We start from the raw sequence: 18,912 nt of genomic DNA, 5'->3' as shown, positions 1-18,912 counted from the left end.
GAGCTCCATGAACGGTGCAGCAAAGGGTGTAAAACATATTTCGTACACACCGATCTGGCATACCATTATGACCACTAACAGGTGAAGTGAATAACACTGATTATCTCTTCATCGTAGCACCTGTTAGTGGATGGGATATATCAGGGAAAAAAGTGAACATTTTGTCCTTAAAGTTGAAGCGTTAGAAGCAGGAAAAATGGGCAATTGAGAGCCATCGTGCGAATTTGACAAGGCCCAGATTGTGATGGCTAGATGATTGGGTCAGAACATCTCCAAAACTGCAGGGGTGTTCCCACTCTGCAGTGGTCATTATCTATCAAAGGTTGTCCAAGGAGGGAACACTGGTGAACCAGTGACAGGGTCATGGGCAGCCAAGGTTCGTTGTGGGAAATGAAAGCTAGCCCGTGTGTTCCGATTCAACAGACCAGCTACTGTAGATGAAATTGCCAAAAAATGTGATGCTGAAAGATGTCAGAATACACAGTGCATTGTAGTTTGTTGCATATGGAGCGTGGGTGGGCAAAGAGCGCATGAGCATCAGAACTGGATCACAGAGCAATGGAAGAAGGTGGCTGGTCTAATGAATCATATTGTCTTTTACATTATGGGTGCGTTGGGTGCGTTGCTTACCAGGGGAACACATGGAGCCAGGATGCACTGTTGAAAGAAGGCAAGCTGGCAAAGTCAGTGTGATGCTTTAGGCAATGCTCTACTTGGAAACCTTGGCTCCTTCCATCCATCTACTGTAAGCATTGTTGGAGACCATAAACGCCCTTTCATGGAAACAGTCTTACCTGATGGCTGTGGCCTCTTTCAGCAGGATAATGGACCCTGCCACAAAGCTAAAATGGTTCAGGAATGATATGAGCAGCACAACAACAACCTCCAAATTCCCCAGATCTCAATCCAATCAAGAGTCATTGGGAAACGGTGAACAAACAGGTCCAGTCCATTGAGAAACTCACAAGTTACAGCACTTAAAGGATGTATTGCTAACATTTTGGTGCAGATACCAAAGCACACCTTCAGGAGTCTACTAGAATCCATGCCTCAGTGGGTCAGGGCTGTTTCAGCAGCAAAAGGAGGAACAACACAATATTAGATAGGTGGTCAAAATGTTGTGCCTGATCAGTGTAGAGTCACAACTAAGGTTGCCCAGGTGAAAAGACAGTGTTATTTAGCAGTAAACTAACTGATTTAAACAAAATTAGCAACCAAAACATTTTAACTTCAATGCAAAAGGAAAGTCAGTTTGTAAGTTGCAGAAAACGGCTCCCATCATCCTTAGTTTTGCAAATGATATGCAGCTTTAGCTGAGTTGAAGCTGCCTTCATTTTAACTTGTAGGTAAGCTATCACATTTTAGTGATAGGCTGCTTTATTTCCAGGACAGCTACCAAAGTGCATGCAGAGTGTGGCTTTCTGCTCGGGGCAGTGTGACACAACACATGGCTTCGGACAGCAAAGCATATTGGCTGGTGTAAAGCCACCACAGAAGCACAGTATGATGAATTATGGGCAAACTGAGAATATTGAGGCTTTAGCCGCTGCGCTTTACAGCTTTGGGTTGGCTTAGCCAGCTAAACAGTCCATTTAACACTGTAGGGCCAACTCTGCCCAACAGCACCTGCTTGGATGTTGAATTTAGGCACTGCATGACTGATGACACTGGCTCATGGTCAAATCACATACACATGGCTCGGTGTCTACAGAATACCAGTGTGTTCCTTACTTTTTAAACGTTTAGTGTGCATCAGTACAAAGATGCCAGGTAAAGGCTCAGAAGAAGCAGAAGGACCCTAGACTCTATCAGTGAGGTCTCTTTTATGTGAAGTGTTACGCAGAACTTGACATTTGGCATTTCTCAGACAGAAAACCTGTAGATTATTGTATATACGGGAACTTTATATAGAAACGAGTTTACAGAAAAGAGCGACGGATGGGGATGAATAAATCTTACTCTTACTCTGCTGTTGACTTTACCATCCAGTGCAGCGAGTGGGTAGGTCAACACTCTGTGTACTCACCTTTGAGGGATTTTGTGCATGTGTGTGTGTGAGTGTGTGTGTGTGTGTGTGTGTGTGTTAATGGGATGGCCAGGACTGTCTTATTCTGGTTCAGTCAAACATGTCCTTGTTTATACTGTAGCAGCCCTCCAGTAAAGCATGTCCAGCTCAGCCCTGACCACCATGTGCCTTCCTTATTACCAGTTAACAATGCATTAAGTAACATTTAATTAAGCTTTTTATAGCCACCAAATCTGAACTGAGAATAATGTTTTCTTAAGATGACCTGGAATGTGTATTAAATAGGATTGCTCGCATTGTTTCTGCTTCAAAAGAAAAAAGTGTTAATAATGTTAATGAATGCATTGTTATGTGATAATAAATGTTTATTAATGATATAACACTTAAACATTTCATCTTATAAATGCATATACACAATATGCCTTTACATGACATAGAAACACCTCATTATCTACTAAATAATGATGCTAGCAGGAAGTCTTACCTCTAGTTAAAGTTCTTTTTAAGTCTCCATTTGCAAAACTTTTTTTTGAAACATAAAGGCCAAAAGAATAAACATGGATAGTGACAGCAGCATATCTTAGAAAATGGAAAAATAACACAACTTTTAAACTTCCTCGTCCATTTAACCATCCTATTGCACTGGGACCATACGTGCACTTACGCCGAGCACTGCTAATCCTTGGTTGCCCATAGTGTGAACTGAAGGCATAACAGTGAACTCTGGATGCTAACAGCGATGCCTGTCACAGAGCTCAGTTTAAAACACGTCTGCCACGCAGATCAGACAGACATCTTTGCATATACACAGGCTTGTCCAACAATCCCCCCATGAATATTTCAAACATCTCTGTTGTAGAAAATTTGGAGATGTGATACTTCAAAGTTCTTTACTCGAGCAACCCTGTATGCGGCAGATAAGTCGGCGGTGCAATATTAGCAGATAACCTTTCGCTGTCAGAATGTCCTTTCCCCAGCTGATCAGCTCTCCATTTGGATTAGGGTTTTGTCTTGTTCTGATAAAGCAACACCATCACTGATGCTCCCTCCCGCTCATCCTGGGTGTTCAGACAGCAGAGATACAATACCCTGCGACTGAGTGCACCGAATAAAAGGCCCCATCACAACTTTCATTACCCCAGCTCTTTTCATTTCAATTGACAGCTCCGCAGTCCAGGGGAAAAATGTTTAACCTCAAATAATTATGTCCTGAACCCTCATTGTTACAATCATTTGCTGCCCTGTTGCATGACTTTTTCCTTTTTTTCTTGAAGTCTTTTATGTGTGCCTGCATTTTGGCATCATCCTCATCATCTTCTTTTCTGCCCCCGCTCTCTCTCTTATTCCTTTGATAATACATCAGGACTTGCTGGTTCAAACAAAACATTTGGTGTAATTATTTTCTAAGTGTGGATGTGGCTTCATTGATCTGACAGGGCCAGACTTCAAACCTTTCAAACCAAGGGATACGCACCTTTAAAGTACATCAGGGCAGAGCACGTTGCTGATTCTGCCACCTTGGACTAACCACAGGAGTTAAATGGCTCGCAGTTGGATTGTTTTACTCAAAAGGAGAAGGCCGAGAATACGCGCTGGCTTTCTAGCCTAGTCTATCAGAATCACAGCCTTGAGAGCATTGCATCCGTTTAGATTTTCATCATCTGACATAATGTTTTGATCTCTTCTATAGCTCTTCAGTGATGCCACAAAAGGCATTACTGAGCCCTCCGAGTCCTTAAACTCACGTATAGTTGTTGATATCTGAAGAGGAAGAAATTCACAGCCACTTAGATGCCTTGCAGAGACTGTGCTTAAATGCAATAAAGTTGCCCTGCAGGGTCGCAGTATTTACTCCCGACCGCTGACCCCAAACTATGCATGTTGCATATTGAAGTATGCAGGTTGAAAAAAACAAAACCCGCAGATCTTGAAGTACAACCACATGTGTATTTTTGCCAGGCCGCTCCCTCTGCACTGGCGCACGTGATTATTTGTAACGCAGGGAATGGAAACCTGTGTGGCTCGCACCTAAAACAGCGACAGCCTCTCCTGCAGCATTGCTTACTTTATGTTTTCCATCTCCTCAGGTGGACGGGAGGCTTTCTCTTCCCCCCAATTGTGTGATTGAAATGAATTATTTCCATTCCAGGGCATCGGGCCCTCTTCATGTTTTCTGAAGAAGAACCAGATTGCTGATGTGGTTTTCATTTGTGTCTGATATATATGTATGTATGTATTTTGGCTAATACTTTCTAATCAAGGTTGGTAATTTCTGCCCTGATACCATGTGGAGATCTGCCTCTTTTTAAGTGTGTAATGCATTCACTTTGTGTGTTTTCTGTGTGGGTTTTTTCCTTTCTTTTTCAGGTCTGTAACTGTGTGAGTCGGCATTGTATCCCAAGATTTGTGTGTGTGTGTGAGACTTGCCACTGCCCCTCTCTCCCCTTCAGGGCCTCAACCATTTTCTTCATTTGTTGCAGCTTTGTGTTTCTTCTCTTTTTTTCCCCTTCTCCTCTCCTTGCACTGGGGGAACACAATGTCTGGTTTAATATCATTTTCCAATCACCAAGGGCTGCAGGGCAAGGACTTTTGACTGGGCTGTTTCGTTCCAGCTAATACCAAAGAGAGGCGAGAGAAAATAATAACCCTACTGGTTGATAATAGCCACGGCGATGATTCTATACTCATTTGCCTCTGGTACACTCTGTATCTGCGGCTGATGTTGTCTTTCTACACGGAGCGACGCTACTTTTACAAGCTGCCTGACATCCTTCATCTCCTTCATGTCCGTCTGAGATGTATTCAACACCATCTGTTTCTGCAGAGAAAAACCAAAGAGGAGTGATGTCTGGTTTGAAGAGGAGGATGAACTAAAGGTCCAGTGGATATGTACTTTTTTTTTTTGCGAAATTCAAGACTCGGCTGTTGTAATGTCTTTCTGAAGAGGTGCAGATTCTGAGGAAACAGATTATACAAGAGCTTAGGGGGGAAATCCCTGGAGAGTTACAACTCAGGGACATATGTTGTCTTCATCGTGTCCCTCCTCTCCTTCCTACACATACTTTATTTTTTTCCTGAGAAAGAGAGAGAGATAGAGGGAGTCAGACCAAGAAGGAAAAGAGAAGGGGGTGAGGAAAAGAAATCATTATTAACTCATAAGCTGGTTAATGCTGTAGCACTCTCAACCTTCAGCTCAAATGAGAATTTCTATCATTTACATATCAATTTAATTTCCTGCGTTTCCCTCTCCCCCCCACCGCCCCTCCCTCATTAAAAGCAGCATTTGCTTGCCGCTGCAATCAGCCTGTGCAGCACATTTTTCAGGGCGGCGAGCGCTCTCACGCACGCCGTTGCATCCCGGACACCTACACACACACATAAACAGAAGAACAGTGTTCGGTTTGACACAAGAAAAGGCAAAGCTATGCACGCCTACATATGCTTTGTGTCACCCTATCACATGCACGCTCACAGGTGTACCAGCACGCGCACACACACACATGTAAACACACACACAGGCAGCGTGCTGGAGCCCGAGCAGGTAGGCAGACAGAGCAGCTCCGTGGCCTGCTGCAGCTCTGTCAGGATTAAACCAGTGATCAGAGAAATGAAAGGGAAGCTGTCATTCCACATAGGCCTCTATACACATCATCCTCAATAATTACACCCTCTCCTTCCTTCGCCTCGCTTCCTCCACTCTTATAACCTCCTACCTGTGTGCATGTGTGTGTGTGTGTGTGACACAGGCAACACGCTTGACTGACACCAGGCACATCAAATAGGGCCTTTTATGAAATGTGCGCCTGCTTGAATTATACTCACTTTAAGCCTTACCCTTTTTCCCTCTGTAGTTTAAAGCCACACCTGAGAGTGTGTATGTGTGTGTGTGTGCGCGCGCACCGATATTAGCATGCATTTGCGAGCGTCTGAATTGAATCGATACAGATGTGCCTACCCCTGCGCAGCCCACATCTGGCGGTGCGACCGAGCCTGCAGGGGATATTTGCAGCTAACCGCTTCAATCTGGGCCTTGAGACTCATGAATACGATCAAATATTGAGTTCAAGCTAAGTGTTACACGGCAAGGCCTCAAGTGTAAAGCAAGTTTAAGGTCTGTCATTTTGAGTCAATGCCATATGTGACCTTTAGTGCGAAAGTCAAGAGGTACCAGATCCGAGCTGTCAAGCTAGCCCGATCCCTTTTATTTCTTATGACTTAGATTTCTGCATTTGTATTTTCACCGTGCTGTTGTCAGCCTATTACACTTCTCAAACACACATGATTAGGGTGGCTGAGGAATGAAATGAATGCATCCTATTAAAGCCTGGCACATTTCTTTGACTTATTTTCAAAGTTTGTTTGTCATTTCGCTTTTTCATTTGTTAGATTTACTTCTTTGAATCAGTATTTTTTTTTTTTTTTTTTTTGGCAAATTGTTAGTTGCATTAGCGAGTAGAATTTATTTTACAACATTGTTTGTCACCTGTGAAGCCTGTGTGCCATTCTTATGTTCACTCTAATACAAAACAATCTGTTTTTCAAACTTTGAGCCGTGTCGCTTTGTGATGTCACTTTTGGGAAACTTTTATTCATTTTTGCCAACAGTAGGAACCCTGATCACTTACTAATTAACAGTGAGACTAAATGGAGCTAGACCTAACATTCATACTGAGTTAGTCCAGTCTAACCGCTGTAATAGTTCTGTCTCGTCAGCAAAGCTTTAGAAAAACCAAAGTGTGTGCTTTGGAGCGAGTAATGAATAAGCTAATACCTTGGTTTTGCTTGCTGTTTGTCCCCCTTTTTGCAGCTAATGACTTTGTACTGTAAGACTACTTCGTATCCAGGGTTTTGTATAACAGTGACTTGTTATTATAGCTCAGCACTTGAGCGTGTAATAAATGTAAATCTCAGTGTCTGTAACTTGGTCCCCCGAAGCTCATTATTTGTGACAAGTGTGTGAGACAGTGTTTGTTTTCTGCTATGTTGCAGATGAGTAATGAGATCATTCGCCTGTGCTTCCAAAGCATCTCCCTGGACAAGATCTTTAAGGGCTATGTGATCCCCAGCAAGCAAAACCTCAGCAATTTCATCCAGCGATTCCACTCCTGGAAGGAAAGTTACCTGCACGCCTCACAGGTTTACCGCAAGTGAGGAAATGATCGACGGTCACAGGATGTGACACGTTCGCAGTACTTCTATAAATGAAATGATATACATTTTAATGGAGTAATTGTAGCGCTTGTTGAAGTGGTAATAAGGACAAACCGGTTTAAATCAGGACATAATAAAAATGATCCGCTCCGTATTTGTTTAATACAAGACGAAGGCATGAGGTGTTACGCTGCGGTACTGTTTATTTAACAAAATCTAGACGCATGGTGTGAAAATCTTACCGTTTCTGAAGGAATTAAGACGCTAACTAGCAGCCAGGTGCTGCTAATCAAATGCACTTGATTAACTGATCATGAGCGAATGTGAGGACCTCTAAAAAAAGCAGAGGTTTTAGCAGTTTGTTGTTCTGGAGCCTTCAGGTGTTTCTTAACACAAAGCCAAGGAGGAGAGGTATCAGTAATGATCTTAGAGAAGCAATTGTAGCTGTCCATCAACCTGGGGAGGGTTATAGAGCCATTTCCAAACAATCTGAAGCCCGTCATTCGTAAGCGAGAAAGATTATCCACAGTAGAAAACATTCAGTTCTCAATCTTCCCACAAGTAGACGTCCCTGCGAATTTAGCACAAGGATCAAGGAGCTGCAGTGACCCAGACCTCAGGCTGAGATGCCAAGGTGAGAGCTGGACATAAACTGTCCCGGGTCATGAGAGGCTGCCATGAGAAAGTCACAAAATGATTATTTCAAGTTATTGCTGCTAAAGGTGGTTTTTTTTACAAGCTATTAAATCTGCGTTTAGTTTTTCACACACTTTGGTGCAGTTTTCGTTAAAGAAATAATGACACAGTGGAATCTGTCACGTTCTGTAGTTCATCTCTGGAAGTATTTACCTAATTTTAAGACCTGCTAAACACCAGATTAGTTTTATTATGTCCTGATATATAAAACCCTACAAATCACTGCATGGTAACACTTTATTTTCAACAGTTAAAAACTAAACATTACAAGTAAATGCAATCCTGACATTACAGCTACAAACGACTCATCAATGACAGACTGTTCATCTACTTTATTACAACCTTATTTAGACAACATATATTTTAAGTGCGCTGAAATATTGAAAATACAGTTTCTATATAGCGGTTTTACTCTGAGACACCATGAAGGAGGACATGCAGATAGTTGGTGTGACACAGGAGGATGCTAGGGTGAGATTAGAGGCAGATGATCCACTGTGGTGACCCCTAAAGAGATTATATATAGTTGGTAGGACTGTTCTGGGAACAAAACAGCAGAGAGGCCCTAAGGCACAAAACACAGCCGGTTTTAGATACAGCAGGAAGTCAGGTGGAGATGGGTTGCAAAGCGGCTTGCAGTTGTACAGCAGCTGGCTGTGGAAGGGTATCAGCTGAGCCATCAGGACTGAGATCAGCTTATCTGCTGGGCGGGCTATTCCTCATTCAGCTAAATATAAGACAACATATTTTCATTCAGACTGATTCACTGGAAGTGTGTTTTTTTTATTGTGTGTGTGTTGGTGGTGGTGGGGTTGTTTGACCCTGAGCCTCATTTGGGAGACAAACGATTTGTGTTTGAATCTGAAGTCAGTGTTAATATGTTTTCGCTGTCCTTGGCCCTATTTTGTGCAGGCTGCTGCAGACACGATAATCTAGAAAATCATAATTTGGGTTCCTTTGGGATTTGAAATAGTTTAGTGCGGTTCCATCTGCAGCTACTTAACACGTAGGTCTAGTCCACGAGGCTAGACCTGCACAGACGGGGTTGAACATATGCAGAACCTTTCTTCTCCTGTTGTTTTATTATTTCAGTACTTTAATCAGCTGTGTTTATGCTTATTTAATTTGATTATGTTTTTTTTTCCATCGGATTTTCTGAAAGCATGGAAGCAATCACATCACCCATGAGATTTTCAGGGAGTGAACTTGTGTGTCCGATTAGCCAGCTTCAACAACTCATTCCAAAGGCTAATTTAATTTAATTAACAGTCATTTATTTCGTTATGGCAGAACAGAATACTTTTCCATCTGTGGGAAGTGCAAGAGAAGGAGCACTCTAAATTAGGAAGTCAGTTTTCAGCAGATAAAAGAAAAACCTATCCCAATAAAAATAGGTTGCAGCTAGAATAAGCCCGCCTCAATGCTGCCTTTATATAGAAATGTGATTTCAGTCAAGACACTCCATAGTAATTGAATCTCCCTTTTTAAAGCAATTCGCAGCTTTGCATTGGCTGTATTGACAGTTCTAAATATGCATGCATCTGCGGTTACTCGCCTTGTTGCGACATTCTCGAATTCATCATCCCATGTGGAAAATTGTCCCACCTCTTCTACTGATAGCATTGACAGATACGGCGCATTCTTTTCACTAAATGATGGCGTAAGAGAACAGTTGTGCACAGTGATATTCGACGTGAATGCCTGCTTACTTCAAAGTGATGTCAAATCCACTGCAGCGGTCCTGTCAGCTAGTTACTTTCCTCGCTGTGTCTTTGCATTAATTTACATCGTCTCACTCGAGCTATCCTAATAATGAAGAACAAAACTAGACGCCCGACATTATTAATTCAGAAACTCCCAACAAAAGTCAAATGCAAATGCAGTGCAATACAAAAAAGAATAGAGCATTTTTACCGGGTCAGTGGAAGACGACAACCAAGAAAGAGCACTTCAAGTTATTTGTTTCTTTCACTTGTCAGTTAATCAGCGGGTCAGTGGTTTTCTGAACTGCAGATTTTCACTTCATTACTATGATTGCCCTAAGAGAGAGTCTGAAGGGCTCGCAGTGTTTTCACTGGCTGACGCACACAGACACACACACACACACACTTTCCAGAATCTCCAATACCCCTTTGGGCCTCTCACTGTCTGCACGGGCAATCGACCTCGTCCAACCAATTAAAGACAGCGCTTAGTTCCTGATCGATGGCTGAGGTTGGTGTGGGGCAGGATGAGGACAGATGTGGGTGGGTATGTGAATGGGGGAGGGGGTAATTGGGGAGATCCGCTCCATGGCCTAATAAGTTTTTATTTGGTGTCACTATGTAAAGCTTTTCACCCTAAAATCTCATTTAATGTACCAAATGCTTCACCTGCTCTCTCTGGAGGAATTATCTTAAACTAGTGAAACTGTGATTGTTTCACTACTTATACACTCATTGAGTCAACGTGCAATAGGATCTCTTACTATAACGATTGCAGCATATGCATGTTTATGCATGTATGTAACCCATGTCCTCTTCCTCGAAACATCATCACACATACATAATTAACTCTCTGATGTCTAAGTCATCGAGCGCTAACTCTAATCCTACCTCACACATTGGGGTAGCAGCACCAACCATATCAAACCGTATCAAAGTAAAAATATCAAAGTGATCTAATATGAAACACTAAATGATATTCAGATCATTTTTGCTTTTTATGTAGCATTAGCATGGCTATTTTGTTGGCTTCGATCTGTTTTTGTGGTGCAGGAATTACATGCATCGAGCTGACAGTCTTAATAAAAAACTGGTAAAGACGTCTGCGCTTTGACACAAGCTGAAACAGGCACTATTAGGTCATCTTAACTCAGTCATGTGATTTGGACGTGCTGGCCTGTCGGTTGACTCCAGAGGGTGTACATCTACATGTTTTTAAAAAAAAATATTCACTATACATTTATTATAAATTCCAGTTCTTTCGATTTACTTGTGCATAGAGTGCAGCAAAAAGAATCACCTGATTTCAAAAGGCTGTTTTGTGAAACACACAAATCTCGTGTTTCTAACATCTTCTAACGTGCTGCGAATGTAAGCATTTTGAAATCCATCATCCCTCCTGTGAATGTGAGTTCGCGTTCTCCATTTGCTTTTGTTCCACGTGTAATGTGTAACGTAAGTAGAATTTACTTACTCAACTGAATTTTGCTAAGCTCACTGCTAAATATGAAATGAAGAACTTCATAATGCACTGCAGGCCTGACAAATTCCACTTGTACGACGGGTTGTTGCCAGTGGTTTATTGTGATGTCTAGGTTAAGTCGTCACGAGATGTCTGAGTCAGTGAACCCTGCAGACAGGAACACACTGCAAGGCTTTAATGAGTAAGAGTGGCCTGGTAATTTAGTTTTATTTTTGCACTCACTAGCAGAGGAATGCAAGTACAAGGTAAGGAATTAAATCACGGTGTCGGGTGTTGCGACTCAGTTTATGCATGGAAAAACCTGGTAGATGGTCTGTATAATGATGTGTAGGAGGGATTTATAAGGTTGAGAACACATCAGAAGTTCCAAACATTTCAAACTCAGAGTTGTTACCTTTTGCATCAGTTTTTTTCTCCGCTCACTGAAATTTAAGGAAACATTAAACTCAAAAATGCTCTCCAAGACAGATAGCCACCGTTTGAAAAATAAATGAAAAACATTCCCTGCTATCTCCACTAAGTCCTTCCATCAGCGGCTAGTGAAAGTGGAAGGGTGTTAAGTAAAGAGACGCTGATATGTTTTTCTCCCCTTCAGATATCACATCACCCACACAGCCAATATCACAGTCAGTCCACACACTGAGTTCAGTCACAGGGCAGGGAGAGAAAGCAGAGAGGACGGAGGGAGGATGAAATGACGAAGAGAAAGGGAAAAAATGTGCCACTGTGGCGTGTCCCAGGAACTCGGAGCAACAGGACACATGCCCTGAGCTCGCAGTGCAGCGTGTTTCATCCCCGACCCGCGGCTTTCCAATCTCTACCCTTTATGTTATGTTGTAAATACATGCAAAAAATAAATAAAGAGATAACACACTAACGCTGCCAGCAGAGTTCACGCATAAATAAGAGATGGGTGGTAGAGGAATGAAATGCAGGAAGAGGAAGGAGAGAAATTGTCTTGGAACGATGGAAGCGTTGGAATAGAGCTACAGACGACGGCAGTAAATGGATGCAGCGTTAATAATCAGTAAAAAGCACGATTCTAGGAAACAGGTGAAGTGACATCAGATGCAATGTCAACACAACAATCCAGACAGCTCGGAAACCTATTTATCAGTCCCCAAAGGATTGCGCTATTTCTGAATTTGTCACAGAATTAGGGATACATCGGGGAATGCGGCCTCCTCTGTGGCAAATGGAACGAGCTGCTTAATAAAGTCATAAATTGAACTGGCAAATTGTCCCCAGCACCGCGGTAGCCAGACTCTAGCATTTGCGTCCTTCTCACCTTCCTGCTCTTAAAGCACATCTCAGACACGCACGATTTTTTTCTCATATTTCTGCAGCGATGACTTGGTCCCTCCCACACAGTATTAAGTGCACATTAACACAGCAGAACAGGCTGTAATTGCAGTTAAGTAAATCTGTTATTTATTTATTTATTTAGTTATTTATGAAGGTCTGTTTCTGAAGAATTGACATTTCAACTCACTTTAGTCAGTTTAACTCATGGACAGAGAGTCAGTTTGGTAATCTCATTGGTAATAGTCATGTGTATAAATTAATGGGTGCCGATATGTGTGTTTTCTTTTTTGGGCTTATTTATTTATTAATTTTTTTATAATTTCTTCAAGGAACCGTTATGAGATGTGGTTATTAAGGAGTTATGTTGATGATCTCTACTCGAGCCAGACTCGTGCTGCGCTTGGCTGTCTGTCTTTTGACATCATCACACAACACCTGCTCTTCATAAGGTAATAAAGCACGTGCGTCTGGCTCGCACTATTTCTTCTCCTCATTTCCTCATTCGGACTTACTTCTGTCGCCTTTTTTATTTTTGCTTTTGCCTTCTTCATCATGTTTTTTCCTCCGATGTCTGAAAATTTTGGTATCAATCTGATGCTTTTGGTATTGTGGATACCGATACCATACCGTTACTTATAAGGGAGAGCAGTGTTTTATGATTTGTGAGATGAATTGTGAACACATTTTGATAAACACTAAATCATTATGATTTTTATTTTGGATCAACTTCGGTTGCCTGTTTAGATCAGGGGTGGGGAACTCCAGGCCTTGAGGGCAGGTGTTCTGCAGGTTTTAGATGTCAGCCTGGGTCAACACACCTGAGTCAGAGGATTAATGCATTACCAGGCCTCTGGAGAACTTCATGAGATGTTGAGGGGGTAATTTAGCCAATTAAATCAGCTGTGTTGGATTAAGGACACATCTAAAACCTGCAGGACACCGGCCCTTGAGTTCCCCCCTGGTTTAGGCAGTCAGTACAAAAAGGTTCAGACATTTTTGTTGGGTTTCATTTCCAAAACAATATTTATTTAACACAATTGAGTGGGCTACGTACTAAACTTAGCGCATAGAAATAAAGTATCTGTCCTATCATGTTACTGTAGTATCGATCCGAATCAATACCAGCGTTGGTATCGATACTATCAGTGTAAGTTTTGTGTGTGTGTGGCGTACTAACGCATGATGAATGTGAGGCTGGCCACAGTCCCCCGTCCCTCCTCTCTGACCTCCCGGTGGCCTCTCTTCTGCTTTCTCTCCCCCTGTCACTTTCAGCCTTTCTACTCTTTTGTTTCTTCACCTCATAAACTGCTTTCGAGCATCGACTACTCGCTGCGGTCTTTGCACGTGCATCCATGCACAGCACGCAGGCAAATACAGTCATGCGCACACACCTCTCTGTCTTTATTTAATCATTGGCTCTGTTACAGAGGATATTTTCCCAGACAATGCCTGTGAAGGCGGTGAGCCAGGCAGGCCGAATGAGAGGGGGAGATCTCTCTATCCCTCATCACATGGAAGCCTCGGTACTGGCACTCCCACTGACTGAGATGAATGAATTTAATATATCTCCCTTTTGAAGCGCAGATGACCTCCCGATACGGCTCTCTGTCTCTCTATCGCAGGAGGAGTTTTCTTTTTTTCTTTGCGCCGCCTGTGAAATCAGGAAATGCACAGGAAGGCATGTGAAGGGATTTTGACAGAGACTAATTTGTTTTGTGGCATGACGTGACTCGTGTATATCTTTGTCCGCACAGAAACAGCCACATTTTTTGCCACAACTTTTTTATCATTGCTAGATAATGCTTATCATGGGTCTTTATGTTTGCGGGGAACCTCAGCTGTTTATAGTGGAAGCAACAAGCTGAGCTTATGAGGAATATTGTGTTAAAGTCAGCTCTGTCAGGACCACTCGAGTCAAAATATTATTCTTAGTCCGTCTGCAATAATTTATTTGTCTTTTGGGGCACATATGCAAAAACCCAAAATGCAGGGAGAGCAGTATTAACCCTGTCAGGTAACGGGGAGCTAGAGGTGGGTTGCAGAGCAGCTAAATCAGCATCGGTAACACATCCCATTTGACATTTGCCATTTAGATATTTAATAGGGTGTCAGATGAGCTGTCAGATGGAGTGTGCTGGCTTTGAGATCATCTGATTTGCTGGGTTTGCTGGCTGAGCTCGACCTTCTACGCTGGGCTCGATTTAAACTGCTGCTGCAGCTCATGATTCGATCATCTAATGCGATACACAAATGAACCCATTTAGGTGTTCAGAAATATATACTCTTATCTTCTAAATCTTGAGGGAAAAGTATTATTTTAACCTCTGCTCAGGGTTAAGTAGCAGCTATGATTCTCTGTGGTGAGGCGAAAACATGGCAGGAAAAAACACTTAGTGCAGCTTTAATCCTGCATCTCTGATTCCCCTGAAGCTCTGTCAACATTTCTCTTTTCTTCGCCGAACTGCATAGTGTCTCGTCTTTGTGCTAGAGCCTGTGCAAGCACACCACTGTGTTTGTCAGTCTATTCTGCTGATGTGCTTCCATACCAAAGTAAGCCACAGTGACCCCTCTCTTATTTCCATCCTTATTGGATCTAGTGCTCTCCTGAGACGGCACAGACGTTGATGCCTCCGGTCATTTTTCTGTCCCTTATAACAGACTGTCCCAGGGTGCTATGTAAGTCCTACTTAATTAGGCCTTAAATTGGATGGATTTATGCTTATCCAGACTCTAAAATGTCTTTTATTGAGTATTTATCCCATGAGGTTAGGACCACACCGATCAAATTACACTGATTCAGAGTTAGCTGCATAGCTAACTAACTCTCCTATGCACTGTCTGTGTTGCATGCATGGGTAAATTAATGTTGCACACACATACAGTGTTACGCATACATATTAGTCTGTCATATGGTAGACATTGGAAATGTGTTTTTGATTCCCAAGCATCAGCAAGAGCCTTGACATCCCAATAGAGACCCCTAGAGGCCGGGCTTCTCTCTGCAGCCAACCACACACAAGTGCCTGAGAGTAAATTAGTATATTTTGCTGAGTTATATTCCATGTTTCATGCAATGAATGTGTTTGCAAAATTTGTCCTGAATATGGAGGAGTGGATTTGTAGCTGGCAGAATTTTAATGCTTGCTTTGAGTAACGAGCGTTGAACTCAGTTGCATTGAGTGTCATAGCGAGAGACGGGGATCCCATCGGTCAAACTGTATGTAATTTATTGACATGCTTTAATTTAATATGAGAAAAAAACACGTGGGTCAAGTTAATGCCCACGATGCCTTCGAAAAGCCTAAAGCATACCTTAATGACACAAATACAGCTGTATGAGCATTAATAAAATGTATCCTTATGTAAATACACAACACTGTATCTTTAGTTCTGTTCTTACGACCCCCCCACTACGATGAAATGTAGTTTTAGACCGTCGTCACTTGGAGATTTGGCTTGTAGAAAGAGCTTTTTTTATTTTTCCTGTGAAAGCTGTTCCCCATCTAGGCTCAATATCACTGTGTGTGCTTTCAAAATGGCAACACAAAGTAAAGTACACGAGACTGTCTCGTGGCAAATGAATACACGAGCCTCTATTTACTCTCAGCAAAGAAGAATTCATTCCACCACCTTTACTTTCAGCATCCGCTTTCTTTTCTTTCTCTCTGTTTTTTTGCAGCATTGCTGTGTTGTCTAGCTTAAAGGCACCGTGGAGCTGCGCCCTTCTATTGAGTTTGCTGTGTGCACGGGGTCACTGTGCACTCCACAGCTACAACTACTCGGCCCTAAATTCTTTGTGAGAACCTAAATTGACAGGCAGGCTGAGATTGAATTTGCGACCGCGTGGCCTTCTCTTACACGTTGGCTCTAAACTCTAGTTTTTAATCTCAAAATGACGGTGAAAATGTCAGCACAAGCACAACGTCTTTACATTCAGTTCTTTTTAGCCAGCGCCTCTTCCCGCGCACACTAATTTTCTCTGAGCATATCATCATTAAAATTTGTCTGAAGGATCATCTGTCATTTAAATTATAATCAACCTGGTAAATAAATGAGTCATCATAATGTTTTAATGGCATAGTTTAAGAGTCTCGACCTCCTCCGGTAAATGAGTTTGATGAGGCTGACGCGGGGACGCGGTTTAAAAAAAAATCATAATCCTATGTTCCTTGAATTTAAATTAGCTGTAACACACAGTCTGCATTTCTTTGTGTACAAGCAGAACTGTGCATTATTGTGCTCGTGTACATATATGTGTGTGTGTGTGAATGAGAGGGTTGTCTTTATGCGCACACACACAGGGCACCAGAGTGCTGTTAATTTCCGCCTGAGCATGGGAGCGGCCACTAAAAGTATCATTGAAGTGATGAATGCGCCGCTCCGAATGGGCATTAGTGTTTAATCTGAGTCATCTGAGAAATAGCACCACATCAACTTCAAACGACTTCCTTTCATCTGCAGTTAGAGACGCAGAGTCACAGATGTGGACCCTCCCCCCCTTCTTGTTTCTTTTGCCCTGCAATTCTTCAGCGTGATTGAAATGAATGCGAGACATCCTTCACACTTTGCTGTTAAATATACTGTAAGTGCAGCCACAGCATCGAGTCCACTGGCCCGGTGAAGTGAATGACACTGATTATCTTGTTACGATGGCACGTGGCGAGAGATTAGATGTACTATGAAGCCATTGAACACCCAGAAAATAAGCCCAAGGTTGTGAGTGACGCTGATATGAGCTGTGGTTTATATTACTTCTTTTTATTGTGTTTGTTCTGCGATCCTCGAGGTTACTCGCACTTGGACTTTAGTAGAAGGCTCCACCCCTCATCAGGAACTAATCATTTCAAATATACCGCTGGACTCCCATCACAAGAAACCCAATCAAGGGCGATAAAATAAAACAGCCAGAGGTCTGTGGTCACTCCTCGCATTGTAGGTGGATAATGGGAAAGATTACAGTGACAACGATGAGGTTGGTGACCATGACAACAATCGTGGTCTCAACAGAGTAAATGGAGGATGAAACCACAGACTGGAGCGGGGGGGATTGCAGTGACCATAGCAGGCTGGAAGTCAGAAAAGGAGGTGATAACAATGTATGAACCAGGCTGTGAAAAGACAAAAACATTAGCTTTTCTGTCTTTTCCTGGTACCTTCCCTTGACAATGATGGAAACAGTGTGTAGGTCAGAAGAAAGATGTGAAGGGGGGATAAGGAGCTAAATAAGGCTCTAAAGAAGAATCTTAATAAGGATCTAAAGAAACCTTAGAGAGTCAAGCTTTATCCAAATAACGGGACAGTTAATCACATTTTCTGCTTTTTAAAAATGTATTTATTTGTTTTTTGCAGGCTAAACTACAGCTTAGTGGTCACACAAATAAAATGAAATGGTACTGTTACGTAAGGCCCAAAATGGCCTCCGTACAAGAAAGTAGTAGCTCTAATATTGACCAGTAACGAACCACCACACTGTAATGGGTTACACAAGATTTATTTGTTCTTTCTCCAGGTAAAACTACTGGCTGAAGACAACTCTGGCCAGGAATCCAAGGCCCAAAGCCACCGCGGTCAGGGTTGTTAGCCTGGTTACAAACAGGGGAAAGGTGGTCACTTGGAAGAACAAGCAGCCAAAACGTATCAATCCTGCATCTTCCTCAAAAAGGTTTGCCACCCACCTTTTCAGGCCTGACTTCGTTCGAGGCTGGGTCTCCAAATCACATCCTGGGAGCTGGAACTTCCCCAAAACTGGTCCAGTTTCCTTGTCAGGGGCACAGAGAGTCTCCAGTCCAGTGTTTGTTTTCCTGCCTTCCAGCACATCCACTCACATCCCAATAAGAATGAGTCCTCCCTCCAACATCCTCAGTTTATTTTAAAAGCAAAACCAGGCCAGGGTAAAAATCTTCTCCATTAAAATGTGCACACTTCATCCTGGCTCTTCGAGGCTTCCCTGCTTCACCAGTGTCCTACTAAAAAAACAACGACAACCCCTACTTCCTGTTTCCTCTCCCCTTTATAGAGAAGGGCTCCAATCCTCCCCAATCAGCTGCTCCCTGTATTCAACTCCAAATAGCTGGCAGCTGGACTAGAGTAGAATCTCCACTCCCACATGGGTGTGGCCCACACCTCACATCAAACACAAAAAAAACACCAAAGCATGCAATTAATACAAAACAAAATCTAAAGAAATGCCAACCCAAAAGCTTAGTGGGGGATTCTCTCCATCCTTTTCCACCATGCTATACTCTGTAACAGTACCGTTAAGAAATTATGCTTGCCCTGCTGGCCACTAACTTCCTCTCCACACTGAAAAGATTGATAATGCAGCACTAACTATGTGTACATAGTAATCTCACTTTGATTATTTGAACATTGTCGTTATTCATAACGTTAAACTTCTAAACTTTATGTCAAGCTGACTGTTCAGAACACACCTGTGTATGTTAACAAGTTCTGGAAAAGCTAGATGGTTATGTTAAGCATTTTTTTCAGAGAGTGTGTTGCTGTGAATTTTGGGATAACATTACTTCCCTCCAGATTAGATGGTTCGG

At 42.4% G+C, this 18,912-nt stretch overlaps 1 long non-coding RNA gene across 1 annotated transcript; it reads right to left on the bottom strand.

Annotated features, from left to right (window-relative positions):
• Positions 1-17,839: 17,839 nt before the first annotated feature.
• On the bottom strand, positions 17,840-18,632 carry LOC146580526 (uncharacterized). Its single transcript, XR_014891696.1, has 2 exons — positions 18,040-18,632; positions 17,840-17,946 (listed from the first exon to the last, which is right to left on the bottom strand). It is a non-coding gene; the product is annotated as an uncharacterized LOC146580526 (long non-coding RNA).
• Positions 18,633-18,912: the final 280 nt, after the last annotated feature.

Source organism: Mchenga conophoros, linkage group LG3 (assembly GCF_057382185.1).
Source record: "Mchenga conophoros isolate Kocher_MC1m ecotype Shallow Benthic linkage group LG3, M_conophoros_male_GT1.1, whole genome shotgun sequence".
Classification (NCBI taxonomy): domain Eukaryota; kingdom Metazoa; phylum Chordata; class Actinopteri; order Cichliformes; family Cichlidae; genus Mchenga; species Mchenga conophoros.
This window is presented reverse-complemented; position numbering and strand designations above follow the sequence as displayed.